This window comes from Thalassophryne amazonica, chromosome 3 (genome assembly GCF_902500255.1).
Source record: "Thalassophryne amazonica chromosome 3, fThaAma1.1, whole genome shotgun sequence".
NCBI lineage: Eukaryota > Metazoa > Chordata > Actinopteri > Batrachoidiformes > Batrachoididae > Thalassophryne > Thalassophryne amazonica.
The window spans coordinates 42130549-42145236 of record NC_047105.1 but is presented as its reverse complement, the minus strand read 5'-3'; positions in this window follow the sequence as shown (position 1 = coordinate 42145236).

The following is a 14688-nucleotide window of genomic DNA, read 5'->3' as shown; positions in this document are numbered from 1 at the left end:
CATCCAAAAAGACTGACGAGACGGCGGCTACTACGATGACACCGTTTCTGTTCTGAGCCACGATGCTGCAGCCAGTTGACGCAAGCTCACTCACACAGAATGGATGTCTGAGTGTAACATGGCAGCTGGCAAACACAGGCTTAGCCAAGCATGAAAATCAACATGAATTCCCACTCGGCTGGATGCGCGCCGGCCTGATGCAGCAGCGTCTGCAACTCATTTCCACGTCCCCAGGCACCCCTGGGCACAGCGGAGGGCCCGGCCCACACCACAGGGACGACATAATCTGAGAACAGATCTTACGATGGTCCACGGAGTATATTTCGATCCCATGTCAGCTGTGCTGTGCAATGAAGCATGTTTTGGATTTTCCCTTTAAAAATAAAACTGCATTTTTTTTTTCTTAAAATGACTCATACTTTATCTTCAGTATGAATATATTTGTCAGAACAAGGGTGCAAAAGTCAAAATTGAACACAATTTTTGAATTAAAAAGGGGGGAAGCCTATCCAAAATTTAATAATAAAAGTTGGATAGTTCAGTGTGTTTATTTCGTCATGCTGTGTCTCCCTCCAAAGTGTTGTTTGTTCCATCTGCCTGTGTGCCATTTACTGGGAGCCCTCCAAACCCCGGCTCCTCTGCGCCACTGAAATCACGCTGAGCTGTGCTGCCTCCAGGTCAAATTGTCCTTTTTATAATTGAGTAGCAACTGTTCTTTTTAATGCCACCTCCTGCAATCATCGCCTGCAGTGCATTTAACAAATGTGTGCCACCTTTTTAAGGTGGCGTAGCCAGACCCAGGGTGGTCTTTGACATGGGTTTTCTTCTGTGTGTACTGGGTCATGGTTCTGAGGGTACAATCCCTGGTCCGTGGTTAGAGAGATTAGTGAGGTTTTTATTGTTGTCCCAGTTCATTCACTGTATTTTAGTCATGTGTGCGTGTTTGTACTTCATGCCACCGCTGCATAAATCAGCACCCCGTTAGGGCCACCCCAGTTAAATAAGCCTGGATGGCACCTTAAGAACAGGCCAACTTACAATAAGCTTGTTGTGTACATGTAGGGTGACCCCAGAATTTCCCTTAAGGAGATTGTTTTGGCAAAGTTCAAGGTCACTGAGGATAAAGGTCAAAATTCTGATTTTTCACTCCAGTGTCCACCAAAATTGACCAACCAAACGTGTAGAGGGATTCTAGAAGTGCTCAGGCAACATCAAATTTACCAAAGGTCAAAAGTCAAAATTGAAACTTTTCACTCCAATTTACACCAAACTTGAGACATATTTCTAAGTGGGATCTGGACTTGCCCAGGCAATGTCAAATGTGCCTAAGGTCAATCACTGTTCTCATAGGTCATCAAACTTGGTACAGGTATGGGAGTGTATTCAGTAATTGCCCAGGCAAGTTTGAATTTGCCCAAGGTCAGTCATTGTGGTCAAGGTCATGCCTGCCTGTCTGCTGGTCAACTCCTCCCAGGTCCTTTTGCTGACCAAATGTGGCAGAAGGTTGGGCCTTAAGTTGCTGTGAAAAAAAATTATTTTGGACAAAGATCAAGTTCAAAGAATTTGATTTTTTTTTAAAGCCTATTTGGAATAAATGCATCACACATGTAGGCGACAAGATCAGCCAGAGGTCAGTCATTTGGATGAAGGTCACGGTCAGTGGGGTTGAACGTCAGATTTACCGTCTTCATGCCCACAGGTGTTATGAACTACTTAGTGAAACCTGGAACTTTGGCCAAAGTTGTGGACAGTTTTTGAATTAGACTTCATCTGTATGATGATCATCGTTGGTCTTAATTCACAGCTGCTGCTGTTGAGAAATAAATTAAAAACATGGGGGCATTGAAACTGAGCAAGGGCCTTTCACTCGCCAGCAAGCAGCAGCTGTAGCAGACGACAGCACTGACATAAAGTGGAGGAAAGAGAGAAAGGAGGAGGAGGTGCAATTAATCTGGCCTTCATTCACTGGTCACAATGAAATGCAGCTGTGGCTGCAGATAAACACCCCACCACCACCACCCCACCCCAGGACACACACACCCAGGTGATTATCTGCAGTCAGGTGCCTGATCACCACAGAAGAAGAGGAGGACATTGGAGGGCATGGGAGGAAGAGGAGGATGATGTTAAAAGAGAGAACACATGGTGAAGCAGACAGTGAAAATGATGATAATTCTTTCACCCTGATGTTGTAAACATGAAAACAAAGAGGAGGGAGTTGGACCAAACAGTGGCTGTGGGTGGAAACGTCATTGGGAGATATCACAACACGTGGTGGGTCTACAGTAGGCTTCAAAGGCAGACAGCCCCAGAGTGTGGCAGACCGGCGGGCCGAGGCGTGGATATAGAGGTAGTTTGATATTATTTGCTGTTTATCTCAGCGAAGCCGACGCCCTCAATAGAGATGTTGTCTCTCTGCCACATCAGGGGGCAAACATTTCAGATCACGTTGGGAGTTTGATGGATTAGGGACGCGGCGTGATCTGGATAGAGTGACTTCTGCCGCGCCGATGTGACCCGTGCCGGTGTGTGACTGTGATCAGCAGCCAAACAGGCAGGTAATCTTAAATTCAAGTGCATCAAATAAATAAAAAGTAACCCAAACATTCAATGATTATCAGATAGACTGAGGAGGCCATCAACAAAAAGAGACACGACAAAAGAACTAACTATATGGAGGGGAAGTGACACTAAACCTGTAGGGTTGTGGGGTCAAGATCCCAATTAGCTGGGTACATCTGGGACATGTAATGTACCAAGTTCTACAAGGATGACTCACATTTCAATGTTATGATTCTGATTCACCTAAACACTAACAGTTGTATCTCTAATAGGAAGCAGTTGGTCCCGCTTTTTAGTCATTAACTCACGACCAATAGGAAGCATACGTGTGATTTAAAAATGTCATTTCTAATTCACTCTCTGCTGTTTGCAGTCACAGCCAAAAACGCTGCCTGTTTCACTCCACTACCATCAGTTGGTCCCTGTTTGATGCCTGGGGTAGACTCCGCCCCTGCCTTCTTCTTACAACAGGATTTGAGATCAACATAACCCCTTCACCATCAAGCTCTTGCGACCTGCCCCAAAGTCTGTTGTCACTTTCTGTAAAATATTACTATATATTAAATCTTTAACTATTTCAAGTCTTCAAGTCTTAATGGTTGAACAACTCTGGCTGCCATCGTGAGCAAGCATTCAGAGAATTCATATTCTCACCCAAACCATCTCACAATACATGTGTTGATAAATGTTGCAACACAGAAGCACCGATGGAAAGTTTTTATTGAGCTGATCACAACAAATCACAATCAAAGGAAGTGAGTAAAGTTATAAATGCTCATTTCTAAACAGAATTGTGCATATCATGATCATACACTCACTACAAACCATTATAATGTCATGTGATGACATCATCCTGATGTCATCATATACATAGAGGATGACATTCTAGTTTCCTGATTTATATGTAATCTATAGCTTTCTAGTTGCTAAGAAAAAATGTGTTTTTTGGATTGAATACTGTGACATGGTGCCATTTAGTGACATCATCATGACCTCAGGTACAAATGGACAGAGCAGTCTGTTTGCTGATTCAGACACATTTGAGATCCATATTTTTACATCTCTTTGTTTCAAAGTTATTGCAGACAATAAGATTTTTTTTTTTTTTTTCAAAAAATCATGAATGCAACCTCAACATGATTTGGTGATGTCATCTTGACTCCACGTGCAGGTCGCAGTTGGTGTTTGATGATTTATGTGCACTTTAAATCATGCTGAACAGTAGCCTAGGTGTGTATGTGTGATTTGGTCATTCTGTATGTCATTAGTGACGGTCACAGATCAGAATGTGGCTATGTGTACACATGCCCGTGAATGCAGCAGGGGTGTAACAGAGAGCCGTTGCGACACACGAGCCCTTATTTCATAGCACCCTCCTAAAAATACCAAGCTCCTCCATAGCACCTGCAGAAAAAAACATCTCTGGAGCCGCCACTGTGTAGTGCATTATAAAATTTTGGCATAAATTCAAACAACGAGAGCACCGCTTCATAGAACACAAACCTCCACCAACACGACTTTCCAATTCCACAAGATTTCAAGTCACAGTCCTGTTAGAAGTGACTTTTTATAAGCTAAATTAGAAGTAAATTAGATGTTAGAAGTTTTTTTGTGGTGTTGTCTGGTTTTGTTTTTCAATTTTTTTTTCAATTTCTGAATTTCTGTTTCAGATCATTTTCACAGAACATTGGTTATTTTTGCTATGCACAATTTGTCACTGCTTTTTGGCACTTTGTTTCCAACTGATAACTGGAAGAGAGACAAACAGGCATAAAATTAGAACCTCCATCCAATCCATAACAGAAAAAAAAGTGTGACTGAGGCTATTTTGAATGAGATATAATGCAAAATGTATGATCAAATGGGCTTTTCCGTGTGAAATTCAAATGTTCACAAAATCTACAATCTGGATCAGATCAAACCTTGTCAGGTGACAGTGAGTGCCCGTCTGCACCGCACTTCAAATATGAGAGTGATTGGGGCATTTTACTCCATGTTAGATTAAGATAGAATCTCAAATATATATTGATTGGTTTTTACAAATGGCCACAAAATCTGTAATCTGGGTCAGATCCGGATCAAACTTTGTCAGTCGATAAAGGATACCATCCTACGTAACACTCTCCAATAGGAAAGAAATGTTATCCTTTTTGGCAGTTATGAATTTTTGAAAATTCATTCAATGTTAAAGATAGGTATTTTTCCAATTTTCCAAGATTTTTCCTTTGACCTTGAAAATGAATCACTTCTTGCCTCCTATCAGGATATGAATCTCAGTAAAACGTTCAGAAGGATATATGAAAAACTGTGGGCTCCAGGCTGTTCAAAAACAGACAAACAAACAAACAGGCAAATATCAATCTCATTACTAATTTGCATTGTAAGTATCACATTACCCTTAGATAATGTTATAAAGGCCACAGAAGTTGCATGCACATTCCAGGAATGCGGTCGAATATCTAATCCCTGTGCAGTCTTGCACGTGTTCTCCAAAGCTGTGCTTAAAATGGACATGAGGGAGATCAGAGAGCAATCACCAGCTGACGTAAAGAGTGACCACAGAGAGAAAGTGAGCGTATCGACGGGTTTGATGTGTCGCTGCAGCTTTTCCTCCGGGGATGCAGTTCACAGAGCGCCACCAAAGACTATCTGCTACTGTAAAAGAAGAATGTCTCAAAGTCCTGACTGCATTAATAAAACAAGGCTGACACATGTCTGTCTTTGTGTATTGATTGTGATTTTCTCTTCCTTCCTTTCTGTGCTCACAATATTTCTTCTGCTGATATTCAAAACAATGTCAAATGGATCAGAAAGATGAGAAAACTGTCAACCTGCACAGATCTATGTGATAATTTCTGTAACAACGGAGTGTTTAGTCCTGGATCTAATATTTGTTTGAGTTCTTTCTGAGCAATTTCAGACAGTGAATCACTTTCGGAACTGCTTAAGTGTTTCAAGTTAATGTTTCTGAAACAGTTGTCTCAGTTCCTGTTTGGAGAGTCTCAAAACAGTGACTCATTTATCTTTTGCAACTGTCTCACTTTGTGTTCACTTTGTAAAGCTACTGTTTTATTTCGTTTTTTGAACTTTTTTTTTTTACAGCAGGTAATTCTTTGAAACATTTTGTTTTTTCATTTTGCATTTCAGAAGTTTCAAAACAGTGATTCATTTTTCTGTATCATGCCCCGGACGGGGGCTGATACAGATATATCGGGGGCATGATACAGAGAGTGATACATAAACACACTTGATAAGTGTGATATCACAACAAAATAAAGAACAATAATCACATGTATGAATTATGTAGAATGAATAACGCAGGTAAATCATGAAGATATGTAAATTATGGAATGTCTTATGTCTCTCTAATAAGTCATGAGTGTCCTCTTCACTAATGTCTCACAACTTCAGTGTGAGACTTAAGTTGTAGAATTCTTCCTGCTAGGGAGGTTAAAACTCTCTTAACTTGATCAGCCATCTTGGTTGAATGAAATGATCTCGATCCTGTGTCGGATCCTGCACTTATCACCAGGGTAACACAAAATGGGGGTGTGTCATTGGTGGGGCAGAGAAATAGGGGCTCCTGAGTGGATGAAAAGTGGGGCGATACAAAGTCTGGTATTTCAGTGTCTTTTTTTGTATCGCCTTGATTTAAGATTTTATCATCCTGATTTCATTGCCACAGTTACCGCGGCAGTAAAACTGATAGGACTGGGGTGACTTAACTGAAAGAGTGGGCGTCAACTCCAGAACATGGCGCCATTTTGGTTCAACTGCGCTGAACTACTGAATGAACCTTTTATTGGGCTGGATCAGGTGACCCTGAACCATCCCTTAGTTATGCTGCTATAGACGTAGACTGCTGGGGGGTTCCCATGATGCACTGTTTCTTTCTCTTTTTGCTCTGTATGCACCACTCTGCATTTAATCATTAGTGATCGATCTCTGCTCCCCTCCGCAGCATGTCTTTTTCCTGGTTCTCTCCCTCAGCCCCAACCAGGTCCCAGCAGAAGACTGCCCCTCCCTGAGCCTGGTTCTGCTGAAGGTTTCTTCCTGTTAAAAGGGAGTTTTCCTTCCCACTGTAGCCAAGTGCTTGCTCACAGGGGGTCGTTTTGACCGTTGGGGTTTTACATAATTATTGTATGGCCTTGCCTTACAATATAAAGCGCCTTGGGGCACACTGTTTGTTGTGATTTGGTGCTATATAAAAAAATTGATTGATTGATTGATGTTTTGAAATCATTTAACCACATAGAGCAACACATCCAGGTACAGGTACTATCAAAACAAATCTAAAAATAGTTAAGCTATAAAATTTACATAAGTTTACAATTTATGATGATTTAAAGTCTGATTTATGCAGCTATACAGTTGTAACTCCGCGCAGTGTTAAAACTGATGTGCGTGACAGTTTTAAAGTGCTCCGCCTCTGGATTATGCTTTATTATGGACTAATTTGACCCTCAACAAGCTTTTCTTTCTACAATCAACACCTCCAAATCAAACATTACATTTTCCTCTTTTACCGACTTCGTGCTCTAAATGTGCAGACTTTTCTGATCTGTTTATAATCAGTGTGCACACTGCAAAAACTATATATAACTATAAAATCATATGATGGCAGACAAAGCAGTGAAAGCAGAAAAGTGTCAAATCACAGCCTTTTGTTTCTGATTTAACAGGTGCACATCCAGACTGTGGGTCTGACTCTGAGCACAGTGTGAAAAAAATAAATGACCAGGCTTTGAATCACAGAATGACTCAGGACCCACTTTACTCGAATCGGCGAGTGTCAGAGCTGAACTTTAATTTTGTACCTCTGTTCTGTGCATGTCCAGACAGTTTGGGGTTTTTTAATGGAATACATTGTGATCAGACAGGACATTTTATCCGATTGTGAGCAAAAAATATCCGTTATACAAAATCTGTTGTACAAAATCCGTTATATACAGTGTTTATTACATGGAAAACAATACAAAAACATTGGGACTTTTTTGTCTGGTGACTGCGAATATTCTGGTTTATACTATGGTTTAGTTGAATTTTACTATACATCCCCAATTCCGATGAAGTTGGGACATTGTGCAAAATGTAAATAAAAACAGAATATAATGATTTGCAAATCCTCTTCAACCTATATTCAACTGATTACAGACAAGATATTTATGTTATATTTAACTGATAGACTTTTTTGTTTTTGTGGAAATATTGCTTATTTTGAAATAGATACCTGCAACATGTTTCAAAAAGTTGGGACAGGGCAACAAAGACTGGGAAAGTTGATGAATGCTCAAAAAACACCTATTTGGAAACATGAGTGTCATGATTGTATATAAAAGGAGGATCACCAAAACTCTCAGCCATTCACAAGCAAAAATGGGGCGAGGATCACCACTTTGTGAACAACTGCGTGAAAAAATAGTCTAACAGTTTAAGAACAATGACCTGTCGCCCATTGAAAATGTGTGGTGCATTATGAAGTGCAGATACAATGACCAACTGAAGTCGTACATCAAGCAAGAATGGGAAAGAATTCCACCTACAAAGCTTCACAATTAGTGTCCTCAGTTCCCAAATGCTTGAGTGTTGTTAGAAGGAAAGGTGATGTAATACAGTGGTAAACATACCACTGTGCCAGCTTTTTTGAAACGTGTTGCAGGCATCCATTTCAAAATGAGCAAATATTTGCACAAAACAATAAAGTTTATCAGTTTGAACATTAAATATCTTGTCTTTGTGGTGTATTCAATTGAATATAGATTGAAGAGGTTTTGCAAATCATTCTGTTTGGGCAGCACAGTGGCTTAGTGGTTAACACTGTTGCCTCACAGTGAGAAGCTGTGTTTGGGGTCATTGCTGTATATCTGCCGTTAACCACTGATATCCGCAACTGACAGGGATTTGTGGCTTGGCAGCGGACTGGGACAGTGTGTAAAACAGATACAGTGAGGAAAATAAGTATTTGAACACCCTGCAATTTTGCAAGTTCTCCCAATTAGAAATCATGTAGGGGTATGAAATTTTCATCTTAGGTGCATGTCCACTGTGAGAGACATAATCTAAAAAAAAAAAAAAAAAAACACACAGAAAATCACAATGTATGATTTTTTTTAATAATTTATTTGTATGTTACTGCTGCAAATAAATATTTGAACACCTGTGAAAATCAATGTTAATATTTGGTACAGTAGCCTTTGTTTGCAATTACAGAGGTCAAACGTTTCCTGTAGTTCTTGACCAAGTTTTCACACACTGCAGCAGGGATTTTAGTCCACTCCTTCATACAGATCTCTAGATCTTTCAGGTTTGGAGTTTCAGCTCCCTCCAAAGATTTTCTATTGAGTTCAGGTCTGGAGACTGGCCAGGCCACTCCAGGACCTTGAAATGCTTCTTATGGAGCCCCTCCTCAGTTGCCCTGACTGTGTGTTTGGAATCATTGTCATGCTGGAAGACCCAGCCATGACCCATCTTCAATGCTCTTACTGAGGGAAGGAGGTTGTTTGCCAAAATCTCGCAATACATGACACCATCCATCCTCCCTTCAATACAGTGCAGTCGTCCTGTCCCCTTGACAGAAGAGCACCCCCAGATTATGATGTTTCCACCCCCATGCTTCATGGTTGGGATGGTTTTCTTGGGGTTGTTCTCATCCTCTAAACATGGTAAGTGGTGTTGATTCCAAAAAGCTCTGTTCTGGTCTCATCTGACCACATGACCTTCTCCCATGCCTCCTCTGGATCATCCAGATGGTCACTGATGAACTTCAAATGGGCCTGGACATGTGCTGGCTTGAGCAGGGGGACCTTGCTGCCCTACAGGATTTTAAACCATGACAACATCATGTGTTACTAATGTAATCTTTGTGACTGTGGTCCCAGCTCTCTTCAGGTCATTGACCAGGTCCTCCTGTGTAGTTCTGAGCTTTCTCAGAATCATCCTTACCCCACAAAGTGAGCTCTTGCGTGGAATCCCAGACTGAGGGAGATTGACAGTCAACTTGTGTTTCTTCCACTTTCTAATAAATAATCATAACAGTTGTTGTTTTCTACCAAGCTGCTTGCCTGTTGTCCTGTAGTCCATCTCAGTCTTGTGTAGGTCTACAGTTTTGTCCCTGGTGTCCTTAGACAGCTCTTTGGTCTTGGCTATGGTGGACAGGTTGGAGTGTGATTGATTGAGTGTGTGAACAGGTGTCTTTTATACAGGTAGCAAGTTCAAACAGGTGCAATTAATACAGGTAAAGAGTGCAGAATAAGAGGGCTTCTTAAAGAAAAATTAACAGGTCTGTGTGAGCCAGAATTCTTACTGGTTAGTAGGGGGTGAAATACTTATTTGCAGCAGTAACATAACATTAAAAATCATACATTGTGATTTCCGGATTTTTTTTTTTTTTTTTTTAGATTATGTCTCTCACAGTGGACATGCACCTAAGATGAAAATTTCAGACTCCTCCATGATTTCTAAGTGGAGAACGTGCAAAATAAATACTTCAAATACTTCTTTTCCTCACTGTATATATCGTGCCTATCATGTCCACATCATAAACTAAAATAAGTTGTAACGAATGCATACAGACTGGCCAAGAATAAAGCATTGTTATTACATCTGCTTTGCAGCTGATTTGCGGACAATCTGTGAATGCATAACAAACACGTCACGTAAACCCAAAGTACTATATGTGGCAGAAAGCGACATACCTGCCAGTCAGTGCCGGTCCGGCTGTGTAAATCCACAAAGACGCAATAGCTGCTGCAATCCAGGACACCAACAAAAGGAAGAGTTGCTGTTTAGCCACAACTCACGCTGAAGTCTGTTTCTGTGACACTCTCCAAAAAAAAAAAAAAAACGCACAGTCTCACATCCCAAGCGGCTTCCCCCTTCCCACTCCCCAGACTTATGAACAGTTAACCCTCGCATGACAACACTCTGTGATTAACTTGTCCAAGTCCAGCAAATGCTCCAGAGCCTGTATTGTTGGTGTGAATAGTGATGCCGATGGCCCGAGTGCGCTTATTTTATGACCGCAATGCAGATGCCGTGCACACGCAACACGTGCGCGATGCATTCATAATACACCCGTAATACTGCCATGATAATCTCAATGTGTCGGATCAGTTTCCTCACTACATGCGTTATATAACCGTGATTGTTCATTATATATTTGCTATATATTATTAATATATCCGTAATTCATACTGGGACATTTGTCATTTTTGGCCATTTTGTTGCGGACAACAATGAACACCCACAATTTGTATACTCAATTCATGCGCAATTGATCCTCTCCCCAGTGGGACAGGGCCCTTAGGTGGATTGAAATCTTTAAAAAAAAAATTGTCCATAGGTGTGCGTGTGGGTGTGGATGTTTGTTTGTCTATATGTGGTCCTGTGACAGACTGGCGTTCTGTCCAGGGTGTACCCTGTCTCGCTCTCTATGACTGCTGGGATAGGCTCCAGCCCCCCGCGACCCTTAATTGGACTAAGCGGTTGAAGATGTGTGTGTGTATTCTGTTTTTATTTACATTTTACACAGTGTCCCAACTTCACTGGAATTGGGGTTGTACATGGGACTGAAGCTTGATGGTGAAGTCGGCTTCCATCCCACACAGCTGGCTTTATTTTCCCAAATGTTTCTTCTCTTCAGATCTGAAAACCTTGTTGTGTCTATTTGTGCCTCCAAATGCACAACCTGGCATTTTCAGCAAATAAATAAATAAAATAGCTGGATTTCCTTGCAGATAGATTAACAGTGAATGCTATTTTGGAACCAAGATGGCAGCATGAGTCACGTGACTGTTTTTTTCCGACTCGTCATGTCACCACTCTCTCAATTAAGGCACTCTAGAAAGGACAAGTGTGTGATTTATCAGCCCTGTTTTTTTCTTGTATCACATGAGGGCTGGTTTACAAGTATAGGGCAGATTTTTGTTGTAATATATGATAAGGTACTTTATTTAGCATTGACTGATGCAATTGTCCTGTGACCCAATCCCGGATAAGCGGTTGAAGATTGTGGGTTTCAAAATATTAGTTCAGTTTTTCCTGAAGAATTTGTCTTATTTAGTGTTTCAGGAATTTTCAAAATAGTTGCCTTTCCATTTCCTTTTTTTTTTCTTTTTTTTCATTTACCATCTGGTAAATGAAACAAATTAGTTTTTTTAGTTTGTTTACTTATTGTAGTTTATTTATTTATTTACTTCTAACATTTTTGTAACAGCAACTCATTTTTCTGAAGTAATTGTTTTATTTACTGTTTGGGGAGTGTGAAAGTGATTTGTTTTCTGAACCAATGGTTTTCGAAAAAAATAATAAGGTCAGATATTTTTCTAATAGACCTCGTATGTGTCTTTTTGCAAGGAATGTTTTCACAGTTTTTGCTCTATGGCAAGATGCATTATCTTGAAAAATGATTTCATCATCCCCAAACATCCTTTCAATTGTTTCATTTAGTCTTTAAAGGCATTTCTAAACTGAATCACATTCTGAAGCAATTGTTTTATTTAGCATTTATTTATGCAGTTGTTTGAGTGTTTGGGGGTTTCAAAACATTGACTTGTTTTTCTCAAGAATTTGTCTTGTTTAGTGTTTTGAAAATTTTCAAAATAATTGCTTGCTGAAGTCATTTATTTATTTAGCTTTTTGAACTTTATTTTAACACTAGCTATTTTTTCTGAAGCAACTGTTTCATATACAGTAGTGTTCAGAATAATAGTAGTGCTATGTGACTAAAAAGATTAATCCAGGTTTTGAGTATATTTTTTATTGTTACATGGGAAACAAGGTACCAGTAGATTCAGTAGATTCTCACAAATCCAACAAGACCAAGCATTCATGATATGCACACTCTTAAGGCTATGAAATTGGGCTATTAGTAAAAAAAAAAAAAAAAAGTAGAAAAGGGGGTGTTCACAATAATAGTAATGTGGCATTCAGTCAGTGAGTTCGTCAATTTTGTGGAACAAACAGGTGTTAATCAGGTGTCCCCTATGTAAGGATGAAGCCAGCACCTGTTGAACATGCTTTTCTCTTTGAAAGCCTGAGGAAAATGGGACGTTCAAGACATTGTTCAGAAGAACAGAGTAGTTTGATTAAAAAGTTGATTGGAGAGGGGAAAACCTATACACAGGTGCAAAGAATTATAGGCTGTTCATCTACAATGATCTCCAAGGCTTTAAAATGGACAAAAAAAAACAGAGACGCGTGGAAGAAAATGGAAAACAACCATCAAAATGGATAGAAGAATAACCAGAATGGCAAAGGCTCACCCACTGATCAGCTCCAGGATGATCAAAGACAGTCTGGAGTTACCTGTAAGTGCTGTGACAGAAGTCGCCTGTGTGAAGCTAATTTATTTGCAAGAATCCCCCGCAAAGTCCCTCTGTTAAATAAAAGACGTGCAAAAGAGGTTACAATTTGCCACAGAACACATCAACTGGCCTAAAGAGAAATGGAGGAATATTTTGTGGACTGATGAGAGTAAAATTGTTCTTTTTGGGTCCAAGGGCCGCAGACAGTTTGTGAAATGACCCCCAAACTCTGAATTCAAACCACAGTTCACAGTGAAGACAGTGAAGCATGGCGGTGCAAGCATCATGATATGGGCATGTTTCTCCTACTATGGTGTTGGGCCTATATATCACATACCAGGTATCATGGATCAGTTTGGATATGTCAAAATACTTGAAGCGGTCATGTTGCCTTATGCTGAAGAGGACATGCCCACACTAGTAAATGAACAAAATCTTGGTTCCAAACCAACAAAATTAATGCCTCGCAGATGTGAAGAAATCATGAAAAACTGTGGTTATACAACTAAATACTAGTTTAGTGATTCACAGGATTGCTAAAAAAGCAGCTTGAACATAATAGTTTTGAGTTTGTAGCGTCAACAGCAGATGCTACTATTATTGTGAACACCCCCTTTTCTACCTTTTTTACTAATAGCCCAATTTCATAGCCTTAAGAGTGTGCATATCATGAATGCTTGGTCTTGTTGGATTTGTGAGAATCTACTGGTACCTTGTTTCCCATGTAACAATAAGAAATATACTCAAAACCTGGATTAATCTTTTTAGTCACATAGCACTACTATTATTCTGAACACTACTGTACCATCTGGGAGTTTAAAAGAGTGACTCACTTGCTGAAGCAATTATTTAATTTAGTGTTAATAAGTTTCAAAATAGTAAAACTTTTTTACTTGTTACTTGAGAATTTCTAAACAGTGCCGTACTTGCTGAAGCTATTTCTTCTTGTGATTCAAGCATTTTGAATCATAAATTGTTGTCTTAAGAGGTTGTGTATTTTATTTTATGTTTTTCAGTATTTTGGAACAGCAAATCAGTTCTGAAGTTTAAGTCTCAACTGGCTCAAGGTTTTAAAAAATGCCACATACATTTTTGTGACTGTGTTTTTTCAACTGCATACACTCCCCCACACAGGATCCTCGCTTCAAAAGCCCATTAGACTGGAAAATCACTCAGGGCCCTTGAGCAAGGTCCTTAATCCCCACGTTGCTCCTGGTGTGTAGTGAGCACCTTGTATGACAGCAACCTGACATCTGTGTGTGACTGTGTGTATGTGAGGCTTCGCTGTAAACCGCTTTGACCATAAAAGTGCAATATAAATGCAGTCCATTTACCATACTTACACATCAGTTGCACGTTTGCAGTCTAACCCTGTCAACTGACTCTAACAAAAGCCATTTATGGTAATCGATATAGCAACAAACACAGTCTGGACACTTTCTGGAGGAAGAGGCTGAAAAACGATGACCTGAGTGTCATTCAGGCAGCAGCGGCTCCATGATTTTTGTCTTTTCTGCAGCCGTATTGACTTGATGTCTAAATATAGATCCAGCCGTTGGCCTGGTGTTGCAGAATAATTATAGCTCTCCAAAGACAAAAACACCTTTTGTAGCCGTGGCTTCTGTATTTGTGCAACGTCTCGCACATCAGCCCCAGAAATCAATGGTAACATCCATTCAAGTGTGTGTGTGTGTGTGTGTGTGTGTGTGTGGGTGTGCATGTGTGAAATCGGTGTTTGAGCTCATGATAAGTGCTGGATTTCTTTTGCAGCTTGTGATTGTGCCTCCAACAATAGGAGTTAATGACAAGCCAGAGTGGCTGC